Consider the following 19,086-nt stretch of genomic DNA (forward strand, 5'->3'; position numbering starts at 1 on the left):
ATTGGCTTTCTAATGTAATTATCAGACTTACCTGCATTGTACAAACACCTTTCCACACTCTTCTCTGAAGTATACAAGCAATATACACTTGTCTCCCAAGTATGATTTACAGTTTAAAGCTACTTTTCAGTGAATTATAGTGGTTTTTAAAGCTGCTTATATGTGCTTATTGCTCTATTTCAAGGATATCCCGCACGTACAAAACACTTTTATTACTATACCGAAAAAATTGTGATTTATTTTCCCTTTATAATCTAACTATTCTGTTCAATTTACTGCTATTTTGCAGTTAGTTGCTAGTCTTTCTTACAAGGTCTTTAAATTGGCTTTCTGTTACAGTTACCAGACTTACCTGCATTGTACAAACACCTTTCTACACTCTTCTCTGAAGTGGAGAAGCAATATACACTTTTCTTCCAAGTATGATTTACAGTTTAATGCTAATTTTCACTGAATTCTAGTGGTTTCAATGACTGGTTTAATGTGCACTTGCTCTATTTCAAGGATTTCTGCAGTGTACAACATCCTTTCTAGACTAGAGACTTACATTTTGATGTCTTTTCCACTCTTCTCTCACAATTCTGTGATATTCATTAGTATTTGCTCTGAATTACTACTGCTTTCTTTCAGTGTCCTATAACTTGCCTTTTGCTCTACTTATGGGACTTCCTCACATGTACCAACAACAACTTTGTGCACTCCTCTGTGAACTACAGCAGCTATATAAACTTGTCTCTCAACTGTTTTACATTTTAATGCTACTTTCCAGTGTATTCTAGTGGTTTCAAAGACTGGTTTAATGTGCACTTTGCTCTATTTAAAGGGTTTTCTGCAGTGTACAAACACGTTTCTATAATATAGACTAATATTTTGTTGTCTTTTCCACTTGTATTCTCACAATTCTGTTCCATTCACTATTATTTGCTCTGAATTACTAGTGGTTCCTTGCAGTGTCCTATAATTGGACTTCTGCTCTAATTATGGGACTTCCGAACATATACAAACAACTTTGTATACTCTTCTGTGAACTTCAGAAGCTATATATACTTTTCTCTCAACTGTTGTACAGTTGAATGCTACTTTGCAGTGAATTCTATTGGTTTCAAATACTGGTTTAATGTGCACTTGCTCTATTTCAATAATTTCTGTAGTGTACAACATTCCTTCCTGACTATAGACTTATGTTTTGATGTCTTTTCCACTTGTTCTCTCACAATTCTTTTATATTCATTATTATTTGCTCTGAATTACTAGTGGTTCCTTGCACTGTCCAATAATTAGCCTCCTGCTCTACTTATGGGACTTCACCACATGTACAAAAAATTTTATACACTCTTCTTTGAACTTGAGAAACTTTATACACTTGTCTCTCAACTGTTTTACAGTTTAATGCTACTTTGAGTGGATTCTAGTGGTTTCCCAAGATGCTTAAATGTGCTCTTGGCTCTATTCTAGGATTTCCCGCATTGTATGAAACACTGTCATTACTGTATCCTAACATCGTGATCTCTTTTCCACTTGCTCTCTCACTATTCTGTTCAATTTACTGCTATTTTGCAGTTAGTTCCTAGTCTTTCTTACAATGTCTTACAATTGGCTTTCAGCTACAATTAGCAGACTTTCCTGAATTGTATAAACACCTTTCTACCCTCTTCTCTGAAGTGGAAAAGCAATATACACTTGTCTCCCAAGTATGATTTACAGTTTAATTCTACTTTTCAGGGAATTATAGTGGTTTCTAAAGCTGCTTAAATGTGCTTACTGCTCTATTTCAAAGATATCCCGCATGTACGAAACACTTTTATTACTATACCCTACAATTGTGATCTATTTTCCCTTCATAATCTAACTATTCTGTTCAATTTACTGCTATTTTACAGTTAGTTCCTAGTCTTTTTATAATGTCTTACAATTGGCTTTCTGCTACAGTTACCAGACTTACCTTCATCGTACAAACACCTTTCTACACTCTTCTCTGAAGGGGAGATGCAATATACACTTTTCTCCCAAGTGTGATTTACAGTTTAATGCTACTTTTCAGTGAATTCTACTGGTTTCAAAGACTGGTTTAATGTGTACTTGCTCTATTTCAAGGATTACTCCAGTGTACAACATCCTTTCTAGACTAGAGACTTACATTTTGATGTCTTTTCCACTTGTTCTCTCACAATTCTGTGATATTCATTAGTATTTGCTCTGAATTACTACTGGTTTCTTGCGATGTCCTATATCTGGCCTTTTGCTCTACTTATGGGACCTCCCCACATGTAAAAACAACTTTGTACACTCATCTGTGAAATTGAGAAGCTATATACACTTGTCTCTCAACTATTTTACAGTTTAATGCTTTCTTTCAGTGAATTCTAGTGGTTTCAAAGACTGTTTTAATGTGCACTTTGCTGTATTTATAGGGTTTTCTGGAGTGTACAAAGACCTTTCTATGCTATAGACTTATATTTTGTTGTCTTTTCCACTTGCATTCTCACAATTCTGTTCCATTCACTATTATTTGCTCTGAATTACTAGTGGTTCCTTGCAGTGTCCTATAATTGGCCTTCTGCTCTAATTATGGGACTTTCCCACATGTACAAATAACTTTGTACACTCTTCTTGAAATATGGTAGCAAACATACTTAGGTAAAAACTGCTTTTTAAATTTTAACCCTGCTATTCTGGCTTCTGCACTCACTTACTTGCTTAAACAATAGGGTAGTTACCTCAGCTACAAATCGAGACCTGGAAACTCACAAAGGTTATTTTCCTGTGCCTGTGGACCAGAACCACAGAAGATTGATTCCCACTGACTCAGTGGCTCCAGGAGTTGACTACCTTTAGAGATTATTAACCCTGCTCAGTCCTGCTTTTGTACAATTTGCTTTCACAAGATAAGTCTGCATTCCAATGTCTAGAATTTAGAATTTAGCATTTAGAAAAAGAAAAATTCTTGTGGTTTAGACCTTTAAAAGCACTGCCTACACCTGGGACAGTGCGGTCGTGAGGGTGGCCACCTGCGTGAGGTGCCCTCGCGGCTGTCCTGGCCAGTTTTTAATAAATCCTTGCCTGCTTTTTTAATCAATTAGCAGCCTCTGGTGGTCTTATTTTTACTCCAGGGTTCGACCCCACAACATTTGGAGGCCCCAGCGAGATACCCAAGAGGGAGGTGAGAGGGACCCCCCAGAAGGAGCTGGAGGCTCTCCCGCTCAAGGGAGGTGAGAGGGACTCCCCAGAAGGGACTGGAGGCTCTCCTTTCCGAGAGGGAAGTGAGAGGGACCCCCCAGAAGGGGCCGGAGGCTCTCCCTCCTGCGAGAGGAGAGAGGGACCACCCCAGTAGGGGCTGGAGGCTCTCCTTCCCGAGAGGGAGGTCAGAGGGACCCCCCAGAAGGGGCTGGAGGCTCTCCCTCCTTTCGGGGACCTTAGCCGGAGACAGGAGCTGCAAGGATTTATTGAAAACAGGGAGACGGGTCTCACAGGAGGTAAGGCACCTAGGTTGAGATCTCAAGGGAAGCAGCCAAATACCATAATCCTGACTGGCCAACCCTCACTCAGCACCCTCCGCCTTATGCTCCTGCGCCCAGTGCGCCTGCCTTGGCATGTCCTGCCATAGACCCTCAGAAACTACTTCGAGAAAAAATTCAATTTTTAAAGGAACAAATAAAATTAGAAAAGGAACATCAAGAACTAATCCAGCAACTCGAAGAATTAAAGACAGGTAAAACTGAGGAGAGTAATAATATAGAGCCCAAGCCTAAACCAAAGCCCCCCGTTAGAGGGGCAACCCCTAAGATCCAACCTAAACCTGAAGCTTCCATAGAGCATGGGGATTTAGAGGCTTTTCCCGTTACAGAGACCACTGATGCTCAGGGACAGGTTTGGAGGCACCATAATGGTTTTGACTTTAAAGTTATAAAAGAAATTAAGACAGCGGTAGCCCAGTATGGTGCTACTGCACCCTATACTATGGCTATTGTAGAGTCAGTAGCAGAAAATTGGCTTACCCCTGGAGACTGGCGGTCCTTGGCTCGCGCCACCCTATGGGGGGGGGCGATTACTTATTATGGAAATCAGAGTATGTTGAAAACTGCCGTGACACTGCTAGACGCAATGCGCAAGCTGGCAATAACTGGACATATGACATGTTAGCTGGAGAGGGTAATTATACTACCAGCGACCAACAAATGCAGTTTGATGCAGGTCTTTTTGCTCAGATCCAGGCGGCAGCCACTAAAGCCTGGAGAAAAATCCCCTCAAAGGGGGACGTGAGTGCCTCACTCACTGGTATCAAGCAAGGTCCTGACGAGCCATTTGCTGACTTTGTCCACCGCCTCATTACAGCTGCAGGTAGAATTTTCGGTAGTGCTGAGGCGGGGACTGATTTCGTTAAACAACTTGCTTTTGAGAATGCTAACGCGGCTTGTCAAGCAGCCATTCGCCCTTATAAAAAGAAAACTGATTTATCTGGCTACATTCGCCTTTGCTCAGATATAGGGGCCGCCTATCAGCAAGGTCTTGCTATGGCTGCTGCTATGGAGGGTTACACAGTCAGGCAGTTTTTGTCTCACCAAAATAAAAATAAGTGTTTTAGTTGTGGAGAAATTGGTCACTTTGCAAAGGATTGCAAAGCAGGTAAAACAGCAACTACCTCCAAGTCACCCGCTCCAGGGCTCTGCCCTAGATGTAAGAGGGGAAAACACTGGGCTAATGAATGTAAATCAAAAAGGGATGCCCAGGGCCAACCCCTCCCTCTGCCACAAAGTCAGAGCCAGGGAAACATGAATGGGGGCCAGCCCCAGGCCCCCAAACACAAACAAATTTACGGGGCAGTCAGCTTTGTTCCAGCAACATACAATCCGTTTCAAGCCTCCTCAGGGCAACAGCAGGAAGTGCCGGATTGGACCTCAGTTCCACCACCCACGCAGTCTTAACTCCAGAGATGGGAGTACAGGCGCTTCTTACGGGAGTGTTTGGGCCTTTGCCTAAAGAAACTTTCGGGTTCATAGTTGGTAGAAGTAGTAACACTATGGATGGGCTTCTAGTGTACCCCGGAGTGATTGATAATGACTATACTGGAGAAATCAAAGTGATGGTCTCTTCCCCCAAAAATATTAATACTGTCCCCTCAGGTCAGAGATTCGTTCAGTTATTACTCCTTCCTCTTATCTCTACCACTAACAAAGCACTCATTGGTGCCCGAGGTGCTCAAGGATTTGGTTCATCTGATGTCTACTGGTCTGAAGTACTTTCAGCCCAAAAACCTCTAATGACTTTATGGTTAGACGGGAAGGAGTTTTCTGGTTTAGTAGACACTGGTGCTGATGTAACCATTATAAAAGAGGAAGATTGGCCCCAAACATGGCCAGTAGAAGATACCCTCACGCATCTTAAAGGTATAGGACAAAGTAGAAATCCAAAAAGAAGTTCTAAAGTACTAACTTGGAGGGACCAGGAAGGCAACCAAGGTACTATCCAGCCCTATATTATCACTGGGCTCCCCATTAATTTATGGGGAAGGGATTTATTAGCTCAGCTAGGAATGATCATCTGTAGCCCTAATGAAATTGTCACTCTTCAAATGTTTAAACAAGGATATATACCCGGGAGGGGATTAGGGGAAAATTCCACAGGTATTACTCACCCCATTGAGCCAGTTCCGCGACCCCCTCGGGCAGGACTTGGCCATTTTCCATAGGGGTCATTGACACTCCTGCAGGCCATGCTGATAAGATCACCTGGCTCTCAGATGATCCAGTATGGGTTGATCAATGGCCCCTATCCCATGAAAAATTATTAGCAGCCCAGCAGCTGGTGCAGGAACAGCCCAATTCCCCGTGGAATACCCCTATTTTTGTCATTAAAAAGAAATCAGGAAAATGGAGGCTTCTCCAAGACCTTAGAGCAGTTAACAAAACTATGGTTTTAATGGGAACTTTACAGCCAGGCCTTCCCTCCCCTGTGGCCATACCTCTTGGATATTACAAAATTATCATAGACCTGAAAGATTGTTTTTTCACCATCCCTTTACATCCTAACGACCAAAAACGTTTTGCATTTAGCCTCCCCTCAATTAATTTCCGTGCCCCTATGCAGAGATTCCAGTGGCAAGTCCTCCCTCAAGGCATGGCAAATAGTCCTACGCTATGTCAGTCTTTTGTAGCCTCGGCTATTCAATCTATTCAAGACCGATGGCCTGATCTATATATCATTCATTATATGGATGACATCTTGGTAGCAGGCAAAATTGGAGAGGAAGTTCTAAGCTGCTATACTGATCTCCAGCAGGCATTAAAATCTCATGGCCTACAAATTGCTCCTGATAAAGTCCAGCTAAAAGACCCTTATACTTACCTTGGATTCCAAATGAGAGGGTCCACTATCTCCTCTCAAAAACTAACCCTCAGACTAGATAGTTTAAAAACTCTGAATGACTTCCAAAAACTATTGGGAGATATAAATTGGCTAATGCCTTACTTAAGACTCACCAAACATGAGCTTAAGCCTCTTTATGACATCCTCCAAGGAGATAGCTGTCCCACCTCACCGAGGGAACTTACTGCTGAGGGACGCAAAGCCATTGCCATAGTAGAGCAAGCTATCCAAAATCAAACCATCACCTTTATGGATTACGATTCTCCGTTACAATACATCATATGTAGGACCACCCTCTCCCCCACTGCAGTTTTCTGGCAGACAGCACCTCTTATGTGGGTTCATCTCCCAGCATCTCCCAAACGAGTCTTAAACCCTTACTATAGAGCAGTCTCTGACTTAATCATGATAGGTAGAGATCATGGCAAGCGTTACTTTGGAAAAGAACCTGATATTATCATTCAACCTTACCCTAAAGAGCAAGTTGACTGGCTAATGCAAGCCACCAAATTTTGGCCAGTCGCTCTTGCCTCTTATACGGGCTCTATAGACAATCACTACCCTCCAAACAAACTTATTGATTTTGCCAACAGACATGAGTTTATCTTTCCAAAGATCACTTCCACTAAACCTCTTCCTAAAGCATTGTCCGTTTTCACGGACGGTTCTTCCACAGGCATAGCTGCCTATGTTTGGGACTCCAGCACTATCCAATTTCAGACTAACAGCTCCTCCGCCCAAATAACCGAGCTACATGCTGTCATAGCAGTTTTTTCAGCCTTCCCCACGAAAGCCTTTAATCTATACACAGACAGTGCTTATATCGCCCAAGCTGTACCTCAATTAGAGACATGTGGACAGATAAAACATAGCTCTCAGACTGGCAAATTATTTAGCCAATTACAGGATTTGATCAGAAAAAGGTCTGACCCTTTCTTTATCGGACACCTCCGTGCCCATTCTGACCTACCTGGGCCACTGACAACAGGTAACCAGCTAACAGACCTCCACATCAGCCTACTCACTAATGTTGATAGTCCCTCCCAAATAACCCGAGCACAAGAAGCTCATCAGTTACATCATCTTAACGCTCGCACCCTCCGGCTTATGTTTAAAATAACCAGAGAACAAGCTAGACAAATTGTTAAAACTTGCTCTGTTTGCACTCTACATCTCCCTACCCCTGATCTAGGGGTAAACCCACGAGGCTTAATTCCTAATGCTCTATGGCAAATGGACGTCACACACTTCCCTGAGTTTGGAAATCTCAAATATATACATGTCAGCATTGACACTTATAGTGGATTTATATTTGCAACTCTACAAACCGGAGAAGCTACAAAAAATGTAATAGCTCACCTTTTGACTACCTTTTCAGTTCTTGGCTGCCCTCAACAAATTAAAACTGATAATGGTCCTGGTTACGCCAGCTCCGGCTTCTCTAAATTTTGCAAACAAATGAATATTACTCACATAACAGGCATCCCATATAACCCTCAAGGCCAAGGTATTGTAGAAAGAGCTAACCTTTCCCTCAAAATTACTATAGATAAAATAAAAAAGGGGGAATGGTACCCCATCAAGGGGTCCCCCAGAAATCTAATATCACATGCACTCTTTATTCTTAATTTTTTAAACTTGGATGCCAATGGGTCATCAGCAGCTACTCGCTTTTGGCAAACGGAAACAAAGAAACAATTCGCCTCAGTAATGTGGAAGGATCCCCTAAACAACTCATGGCACGGGCCAGACCCTGTGCTCATCTGGGGCCGAGGGTCAGTATGCATTTACTCCAAAGAAATGAAATCAGCCAGATGGCTCCCTGAACGCCTAGTAAAACAAGTGGATAAGAGCATTGAGAACGATAACGAGTTAACAGACTCCAGGGAAGAAGACTCTCCCTGAGACAAGCTTTTCTTTATTTACAGGTCATGGAGACAATTACCCAGATCCTACTACAAGGAATAATGTTGATCCTGATACCTATGACTAACGGCGGACTGGGACCCCCAATAAACAAGCAAGAGTTACTTTTGAAGCTGTTTGGAAACCCTTGCGACTGCAGAGGAGGTAAGAGTGGGGTGATTCCCACTTCTTACACCCGGATAGCCGATTGTGGCAGCAGTACAGCCTTTTTAATTTATAAGAGACAAATGGGGGGAGGATACGAACAAAGCTGGAAATGTGTTGAGAAGCCCAAAATCATACCTATGGTTAATGGCGAACCAGGGCCCTGCCCCAGCGATTGTCAAAAGGCCATAGTGCTACACTCTACCTGTTATAACAGTGTCCAGCAGTGTTCTCACACAGATGGCAAAATATACCTAACGGCCGTCTTACAAAGAACGTATAGTGGTTCCTTTGGAGGCAAGTATGATTATAGCCACCCTCTAGGGCACTCTAAATATGCCCAAGCCTCCTGCCGCGGCATGGTCGGCAAAGATATTTGTTGGCCACCGCAAGCACCGATCCACGTGTCTGATGGCGGTGGGCCAACAGACAGGGTAAGGGAAGCCATGGTTCAGAAACAGATTGAAGAAATTATTAAGCACATGTATCCGCCCCTACAGTACCACCCTTTGGCTCTGCCCAAATCTCGGGGCATAGATCTTGACACCCAAACCTCCAACATCTTGGAGGCTACACTCAGAGCTCTGAATGTTACCAACCCAACCCTTGCGGGGGACTGCTGGTTGTGTATGACCCTTGGTACAACCATGCCCCTTGCCATCCCAGCAAATACTACCAATGTACAACCTAAGGGGAACTGTAGTGTTGGCTTGCCTTTTAGGATCCAACCTATAGGATTTAATACATCCCTGTGCTTACAAAGCCACCCCCAAAATGATAACTATGATTTAGACGTAGGATTCACTACCTTTACAAATTGCTCCTCTATTGTCAACTATACCTCATCTCTCTGTCCCGCTCCCGGGCAAGTGTTTGTGTGTGGAGGAAACATGGCCTTCACGGCCCTACCTACAAACTGGACGGGACTATACGTACAGGCCATTGTTCTCCCCGATATTGATATTATTCCGGGACGAGCCTATTCCCCTACCCAGCCTTGACTACATTGCTGGACGCAGTAAGCGAGCTATCCAGCTCATCCCCTTACTTGTAGGTCTAGGGGTCTCTGGAGCTATGGCTTCTGGCACAGCAGGTCTAGGGGTAGCAATACATTCCTATACAAAATTATCTAACCAATTGATCGACGATGTCCAAGCTCTCTCTGGTACCATTAATGATCTCCAGGACCAGATTGATTCACTGGCTGAGGTTGTCCTACAAAACAGAAGGGGGTTAGACTTACTCACAGCAGAACAGGGAGGGATATGCTTAGCCCTACAGGAACGCTGTAGCTTCTATGCCAACAAATCCGGAATCGTCCGAGACAAGATAAAGAAATTACAAGAAGACCTGGTGAAAAGGCGAAAGGAGCTGTTCGAAAACCCTCTTTGGAGTGGGCTGAATGGATTCCTCCCCTATCTCCTTCCCTTATTAGGACCCCTGCTCGGCCTGTTGATCCTACTATCGCTAGGTCCTTTCTTATTCAACAAACTCATGGCATTTCTTAAGCAACAAATAGAAGCCATCCAAATGAAACCCTTACAGGTCCATTACCACAAACTTGAAATGGCCGACAGGGACGCGTATATGGGAACTTACTCAGACGCTGTCTGAAGGTAAACGTTCCTCTTTCCTACCCTTGGTGAGCTGGGCTGGATAGCCAAAGACGGGCAACTGGAGAGTATACCCAAAATTTGAAACGGGACCTCCACACCACCTAAGACAGGTGCTGGGCCAAAAGCTGCCCAGTCAGCCCATGACGGGTAAGGTGTGTAGGCCGGGTATATGTGATCTCCTGACCTAAGACAGGCACAGCCCCCTCAAGGAGCGTTCCCTGGCCAATATAATATAAAAAAGGGTAACCTGTGGGAAACTGTGCTCCCAGAACTGCATTTGGATGACCAAAGATAACATTGTTTGCACAACAGGGGGCTCTTGACAGTTATTACTTAGGCACCTTGGCGGCAGACATTCTGGCGGCTGGGGCACAACAAGACCTCTCTGTTGAGATAACCTATTCTTGATATTTACGGCCTAACTACCTTCCCGCTGACATCATTAGAGGAATTCCTCCACTCTCCCTGACTATATCTATCCCCGTATACCTTGCAATAAACGAGACTTGATCAGAAAGCCTGTCATGTCTCCGTCTCTTGTGCCTCTTGTCCTTTCATTCCCACTCCCCCTCTAGGGTCCGCGTTGACTTTACCCGCGGGTCGGGGCAACAAGTTTTAGTAACCCTGCCGGACCTGGACCTACGCAGACCCCCTCTTACACCAAATAAGAGGAGGAATTGGCAGAACAGAAGCAAGCCATCAAAGGACCAGATGGTTGGTGGATCCTACCAGATGACAGACTGTTGGTCCCAGAGGCTCTAGGTCGGACGTGAGTTGCCCAGTTACACAGGCTACCCACCTAGGCATCACCAAGACTTCTGAACTTCTTCAAAGCAGGTACTACCAAGCTTAGATAAGGTAATTAAAAGCATAGTCACTAGAAGTACTGTCTGTTGTACACAGGTAAATGCTAAGCAAGGTAAGAGGGTCCCCCTGGGAATTTGGGCCCCAGGGAAATTCCCTAGGAGAGCATTAGGAGGTGGATTTCACAGAGATTAAGCCACTAGCGTCAGGGTACAAATACCTGCTAGTTCTCATAGACACCTTCTTGGGTTGGGTTAAAGCATACCCCACTAGGACAGAAACTGCCTCTATAATAGTCAAGATATTACTCCAGGAGATTATACCTAAATTCAGGCTGCCAGTAGTCATAGGATCAGATAACAGCCTGCCTTTATAGCCAAGGTATCTCAAAGTATAGCTCAAGCCTTAGGACAGGCATGAGCAGGACTCTAAAAAGGAGTTTAACTAAATTTGTCCTAGAAACCGGTGAAAACTGGACCAACCTCCTGCCCTTCGCCCTCTTATGGGCCAGGTGTACCCCCTACCGGGAGGGGTTCCCCCCCCCCTTTTTTTTTTTGAGATCATGTATAGTAGACCTCCCCTCATCCTTCCCAGGGTCAGGGAGAAAATGAAAGCTGGAATTCATAACCATTCCTTGCTCAAGTCCTTACAGGCTCTGCAGTATACCCAGAGAGCCACCCATAAGCTTGTTCGAGATGCACTGCCAGTGCCCACCGCGGACCCTGTACATCCCTTCCAGCCCGAAGACTCGGTGTGGGTAAAGTTCACTGCCCAAGGACTCACCCTAACCTGAAAGGGACGCTACACTGTTATCCTGAGCACACCCACGGCTGTTGAAGTAGATAGCATCCAGACCTGGCTACACCAATTCCAGCTCCTGCACCAGGAAACGGCCTGGATCCTGGCAACCAGCGGCCTCACCCGTGAGATCCCTAGCCTGGGCTCCACGCAGGCCAGGAGGAGATTTGACGTCTGCAGGAGGGGAACTGGACTTCAGTGTGGACAGTACTGATGGGGACTGTGGTACTAGGGGCCTTGGTAACTGTAAGAACATTTTTGCTAGCCAGTGAAAAAGTCCAGGGCTAACTAAGTCTAGATGTGCTAGGGGACGGGAGAACAGGAACAGAACAGAGAATGCCCTTAAAACAAGTAAAATGAGTCCATGATTTGACTCATGCACATAAAACCAGTGGGGAATGAAATATGGTAGCAACCATACTTAGGTAAAAACTGCTGTTTAAATTTTAACCCTGGTATTCTGGCTTCTGCACTCACTTACTTGCTTAAACAATAGGGTAGTTACCTCAGCTCCAGATTGAGACCTGGAAACTCACAAAGGTTATTTTCCTGTGCCTGTGGACCAGAACCACAGAAGATTGATTCCCACTGACTCAGTGGCTCTAGGAGTTGACTACCTTTAGAGATTATTAACCCTGCTCAGTCCTGCTTTTGTACAATTTGCTTTCACAAGATAAGTCTGCATTCCAATGTCTAGAATTTAGAATTTAGCATTTAGAAAAAGGAAAATTCTTGTGGTTTAGACCTTTAAAATGACTGCCTACACCTGGGACAGCGCGGTCGTGAGGGTGGCCACCTGCGTGTGGTGTCCTCGCGGCCGTCCTGGCCAGTTTTCAATAAATCCTTGCCTGCTTTTTTAATCAATTAGCAGCCTCCGGTGGTCTTATTTTTGACTCCAGGGTTCGACCCCACAACATTCTCTGAACTTGAGAAGCTATATACACTTGTCTCTCAACTGTTGTACAGTTGAATGCTACTTTGCAGTGAATTCTATTGGTTTCAAAGACTGGTTTAATGTGCACTTGCTCTATTTCAAGGATTTCTGCAGTGTACAACATCCTTTCTAGACTATAGACTTACATTTTGATGTCTTTTCCACTTATTCTCTCACAATTCTTTTATATTCATTATTAATTGCTCTGAATTACTACTGGTTTCTTGCAGTGTCCTTAAATTGACCTTCTGCTCTATTATGGGACTTCACCACATGTACAAACAACTTTATACACTCTTCTCTGAACTTGAGAAGCTATATGCACTTTCTCTCAACTGTTTTACAGTTTAATGCTACTTTGAGTGAATTCTCGTGGTTTCCAAAGCTGCTTAAATGTGCTCTCTGCTCTATTACAGGATTTCCCGCATTGAATGAAACACTTTCCTTACTGTATCCTAACATGGTGATCTCTTTTCCACCTGCTCTCTCACTATTCTGTTCAATTTACTGCTATTTTGCTCTTAGTTTCTAGTCTTTCTTACAATGTCTTTCAATTGGCTTTCTGCTTGCTGGAAACAGAACATTGAGACATTGGAAGTTAAATGTGAAAAGGGAATCTGGAATGCTTTGGTGTTATAGTAATAGTGATAAGAATAATATAGAATAAGTATCAAAGTGTGGAATTACAGTGTGATATTAAAGTATGATGTTAAAAAGTATTGAATGTAATGTAAACAGGTTGATTAACCACTCCTGAGTGACCTGTATGTAGAAAATAGATAAAGTGATCTGCTCCCCATATGTAAAACTAGATATGCAAGGCTCCTGGGACCCGCTGATAAGACACACTGAAGACGCCCATCTAGGCACATAAAAAGAGGAAGCACCAGAGGAAGATCAGAGAGGCCTGCTCTGCTCCTCCACAGACGGTCACTCTCCACCCCCCTTCCTGCATCTGCCCGAGCTCTGCCGTGGACTGTGAGTCGGAACAGTGAGCCGGAAACTGAGGCCTCAAACAAGACGCCGAGCCGCAGCTGCAACGTCCAACGTCCAGTGTGTGTGTCTGTCGGCGCGGATCCCCGGGTGGCCTGCCGAGGTCTGGAAACCACCAGGACTCTGGTAAATAAACCGTGTGTGATTCGTGCATTGCATGTCTGTCTCCTGTGTAATTTATGCTCGGTCAATATTAAGTAAGTACCTTGGGTCATACGTGTCAGTTTAGAGACTGGCTGAGGCACCCTTGGTCACCTGTGCTTACGTCCCTGAAGGAGAAATTGGGACAATTGGCGTAGTCGGCAGTTGCTAAATTAAAATTGGACATTAAGGGGGTAAGTGAAACCAAATTTCCTAAATTAATTTTTCTAAATTGCTCCGGGCATAGCGGAGATCAATTTGAATAAGAGAGAAAAGGGGAAGCTTCTAGCCAAATCTGACGTCAAGTGCTGAGCCTGCTAAGAGCAAATAATGTCGTCCACCCAAACCCGAAAGTAATCAGGCATAGAGAACCGATCGGTGTCACTTCTGAAAAACCTTGAGCTTGCTTCAAACTAAAAGTCGTCCACCGTAAGGGCACGCCCAGGAGAGGCTGACTCCCGAAGGCAAACGCCGGAGGGTCCTAGCAGTTTCTCTGCCCAAGCGGAGCCGTGCAGAAACTGCCCAAGCAGAGCCGTGCAGACGGGTTATATCTGCCGACCGTTTACGCAAGCAAGGGGCTGTGGAGGCAGCCAAGAGGAAGGACACGCGAAAGGGGAAACTAGGCTTGAGAAATCGGTGGAGGGACCCAAGTTGGCGGATTATACCAACCGACAGTTTACGTAGGCAGCACAACCGTGGCATAAACGGGACGGAGGAATTGTGGCTGGAAGGAATAATTCTCTCACTGCAAATTAAGGAAAGAAAGAGGAATATATATATAAATATAGATTTTATAAATGAATGGCAGAGCATAAATTACAAAACAGGATCCTGAATTTCTTAAGAAAGGCTCACAATTATCTCTTTCTTTGCAATATATACCTGACTGAAGTCCAGAGGGAAACTTCCCCTTGTGCCATCTATCCCTTTGGAAGAGCAGGTCCTAAAATAATAATTTGTCCGGACTGCCTTCAAGATAGGAAGGAAGATTAAAATGGAAAAACTCAGAAGCTTCTGGCAGAAACTAAGGAGGAATAAAGAACGACTAGCTAACATACCGGCTGAAAGTAAATGGTGCACCCTAGAGGACAGCCTCAGGGAGAAATGCAAGGTCGGATACACTCCCAGATTGGGAGAGAAAGTAACCAATAACCCTGACACATTAATACCAGTAATTCAAAGGGCTTCACCTGAAGAGGTGATCCCAATACTTCTACATACAATTCATAATCTTCAGGAAGATAATGATAAAGGCAAAAGATTAGCACAAAAGGTGATAGGACAATATTCTAGCAAGCCAGCCATAGTAAGAAAAAAGGTGGTTAGGAAGGAAGGAACAGAAGGTGAAGGAGAGACAGTAGAATTTTCCTCCTTCACTAGACAAGAAATGAATGAACTTAGAGGCCTATTAATAAAGGGAGAACTGACAGACATTGATTGGTTGCTACATCTGTATGAGAAGGGAGGCCATACCCTTATGGTCAGTGCAGATGAATTATCACAAGTAATTGATGCAATAGAACACCCAAAACTAAGAGAACAACTACTAAAAGACATAGAACAGCAAGGAAGACAGGCACTGGCGTCTATATGGCACTGGGTGTCTAAGGCTTGGAAAAAGTCTTTTCCCCATATAGATTTCTCCTCATCACAATTTTCAAAACCATGGAATAATATAGGCCAGCTCCAACATCAATTGAGGAAATTAACTATCCTTAATGGAATATACCATGGAGATAATCCCTGGGAAGCCACTAATGTGGATGGCATCATAAGATGTCTAATTAAAAATGCACCCGAGGGATATAAAATACAAATGCAAAATTTATTAGCAGGGTCAAGAACCCCAAATGAGATTAAGGAAAAAATCACCCTCCATCAGGACATGATTACAGATAAAAAATTTACCTTTGTAGCAAAGGAGGAGAGAACACAAAATTACTCTTTTTTTCACAGAAAAAAGGAAGGAAATAAGGGGACCCCAGAATATGTATAGAAATAATAATAATTTCCAGAACAAGGGAAGAAATTGGACACAACCAAAACCATACCTAGCACAGCAAAAACCTTACTGGAAGGTGAATAACCCTTTCTTTAAAAGGGGACCCCCACAAAACCCATTTACAAAAAATCAATCTGGAAATTCATTCAATAAAACCCAATCCAGAAACCCCTTCCCCACTTACCAATCTAAGAATAACCCATTTCAACAACAACCCAGAAATAATCCATTCAGACAACAGGGAAACTACCAAGGCCCCCGCCCCCAATGGAAGGGCAACCAAGGGGGCATAAGAAGAAACTAATCTCTCTTGCTCTAGCAGATGAGTTCTATAGGGAAAATGATAACAGGCCATATGTTACTTTGAATATAAAACCCTGAGATGATTTAATCTTACCTAAAACATTTTTAATAGACACTGGATCCCAAATCTCTTTAATGGCCATAGATAATATACCCACAAAATCCTGTGAAAACACAATTTCTATTGAAGGAATCACGGGAAATATTATTAAGGCAAATCCAATAGACTGTAAAATATTGTACAGAAATAGACAGATTAAAGCTACATTTTACACAGCTCCTAATGTAACTAACTTAATAGGAATGGATATTATACCCATAATATATAACTCACATATTAAATCATTATCCATCACAAAATATATGACAGATTTAGCAGCAGTAGAAATTCCCCCTGTGATCCTACCCACACCAACACAGGCATCATTTACTCCTCAATATCCACTGAAGGGAGGACACCAAGACATTACTAAAGCCATACAAAAACTTCTAGATGAAAACATTATAGAATTAGGAAGATCACACATTTACAATAGCCCAGTGTGGCCAGTAAAGAAACCTAATGGAACATATAGAATTACCATTGATTACAGAAACCTCAATAAAGTCTCACCTTTAGTTGAAGGAATCTTGCCAAATGCATCAGAAGTGATTAATATAATACAAGGGGATGCACCTAAATTTATGGCAGCTATTGATCTATCTGACATGTTCTTTGCAATTCCAATTGATAAAGCTTCCAGGCAATTTACTACCTTTGCATGGCAAGGAAAACAATATCAATTTACTAGATTGCCCCAAGGATATAAGAATTCTCCCACCATTGCCCACAACATTCTTGCTACTTATATTGATCCAAAAACAATACAATTCAAAAATCATCCAATATATAGATGACATTTTGCTCTACAACAATAATCTAGACACCTTACAAAAAGATCTAAATAGCCTCATTAAGGAACTTAGATCTCATGGATGGACAATTAATCCTGACAAGATACAGCCTGCAGGTACAACTGTAACCTTTTTAGGAATACATTGGGATTCTACAGGAAGAACAGTACCAAATAAGGTCATCAATAAATTAGACTCACTTAAAAGCCCCACATCAAAAAAGGAAGCACAACAAGTTATGGGATTATTTATGTTTTGGAAATAACACATACTATATCTGTCAGACATAGCAAAACCTATATACAAAGTAACTAGAAAAGCAGTAAACTTCCAATGGAATAAAGAACAGGAAGAAGCTTTCCAACAATTAAAACACTACATCCACCTCTTAACTACAAAATATACCATCAGGTGACAAGGTAATTCTAGACATTGCTTTTATATCAGAACATGGTAATTGGGGACTATATAAAAAAGGGAAAGATGACCATAAGCTAATGCAGTAGGATTCTGGTCCAAGAAATTTCCATTCTCTCATTTTAAATACTCATATTTTGAGAAATTGATTTGGACTTTATATGCAGCACTGCTACACACAGAACCTCTGACAGGACAACAGCCAATAACAGTCAGGAGCACCCTGCCTCTTAAGGCATGGTTAAATATGTCAGCGGAAGAGTTGGCAGGTAACCAAATTGAAGAAAAGGTACTCGCGTGGAAGTGGTACATAAACACGCGTTGTATCAGCGGCTCCGGAGAACCAGCCCTCCTCACCGAGGAGGTAAACAAACTTGAGGTGGAGCCACCCACCTGTGCCAACAAGTTTGAACCTATAGAGACACCTATAGGTATACAGGGGCCAAAATACACCCCTGTCTTTAAAAATGCCTGGTTTACAGACGGATCAGCCCCCGTATCCGGTGACCGCAACATCTGGAGGGCAGCAGCCTTCATTCCCACGACACAACAAGCTCTGACTGTGTCTGGTGAGTTCAATTCTGCACAACATGCAGAACTTATAGCCGCATATATGGCTATACAGGAAGCAGTGCGGACACAAAAACATAAAATATATATATTTACAGACTCTTGGGCAGTATATAATGGCATTATATTATGGTCAGGAAAATGGAAACAAACTAATTGGCAAATCAATGGTAAAGATTTATGGTCTAGAGAATACTGGGGAAAATATATATATATTTTATCACAAAAGATAAAAATATATGTAACACATGTCAATGCACATGCTAGTGACAGCTCTAAAACAACACTATACAACAAAATAGTAGATCAACTAGCAAAAGGACTAACACCAGGAAATAACCTCACTATCACTGATAAATCTAAATCTTTAGCAATAATATTAGCATTAAAAAAGGAAGATAACAATTCTTACTCCTTGCCACCAATTCCATCAATTAAATTAAAAAAGGAAGATGGAAAATACAAAATACAACCTCCAGAATTAGAAATGAAATTGACCATACCATTTATCACACAAATACATCAAACATTAGGACACATAGGACAATCAGCACTTATAAACTGGTTTCTAAAAAGAAACATAAAAGCCCCAATCAGAGACATTAAATCAACCATAAATGCATGCACTGTTTGCAAAGGAACACACATGTTCCGCACACTTCAGCCACCTAGAATGAATAAACCATATATACCCAACCAACTCTTACAGATAGATTTTATTGGACCTTTAAAAGTACCATATTCACAAAAATATGCATGCACATTAGTGGATGTAAATACAGGAATCCTTGCTGCCACAGCATTGTCACATCCAGATGCAAATACAACATTACGCTCCCTAAATACCTGGATGATGCATTTTGGCCCGCCACAAATCATAGAATCAGATCAAGGATCACACTTTACTGCCACATCTGTACAAAAGTTGGCAGCAGAATATGACATAGATTGGAACTTTCACTTATCATACAACCCAACAGCAGCAGGAACAATTGAAAGGCACAATGGACTCCTCAAACATAAAATGCAAACATTATTGATGGATAATAAATATCCATCTTTACAAGTTCTTTTAAATAAAGCATGCCTTTTATTGAATTCTAGACCTAGACAGAACAGACCCTCCCCCCTAGAACAACTATATCTTCCACACATTGAAAATATCAATGAATACCAATTCA

The sequence above is a fragment of the Cnephaeus nilssonii genome, assembly GCF_951640355.1.
Source record: "Cnephaeus nilssonii genome assembly, chromosome: 24".
Lineage (NCBI taxonomy): Eukaryota > Metazoa > Chordata > Mammalia > Chiroptera > Vespertilionidae > Cnephaeus > Cnephaeus nilssonii.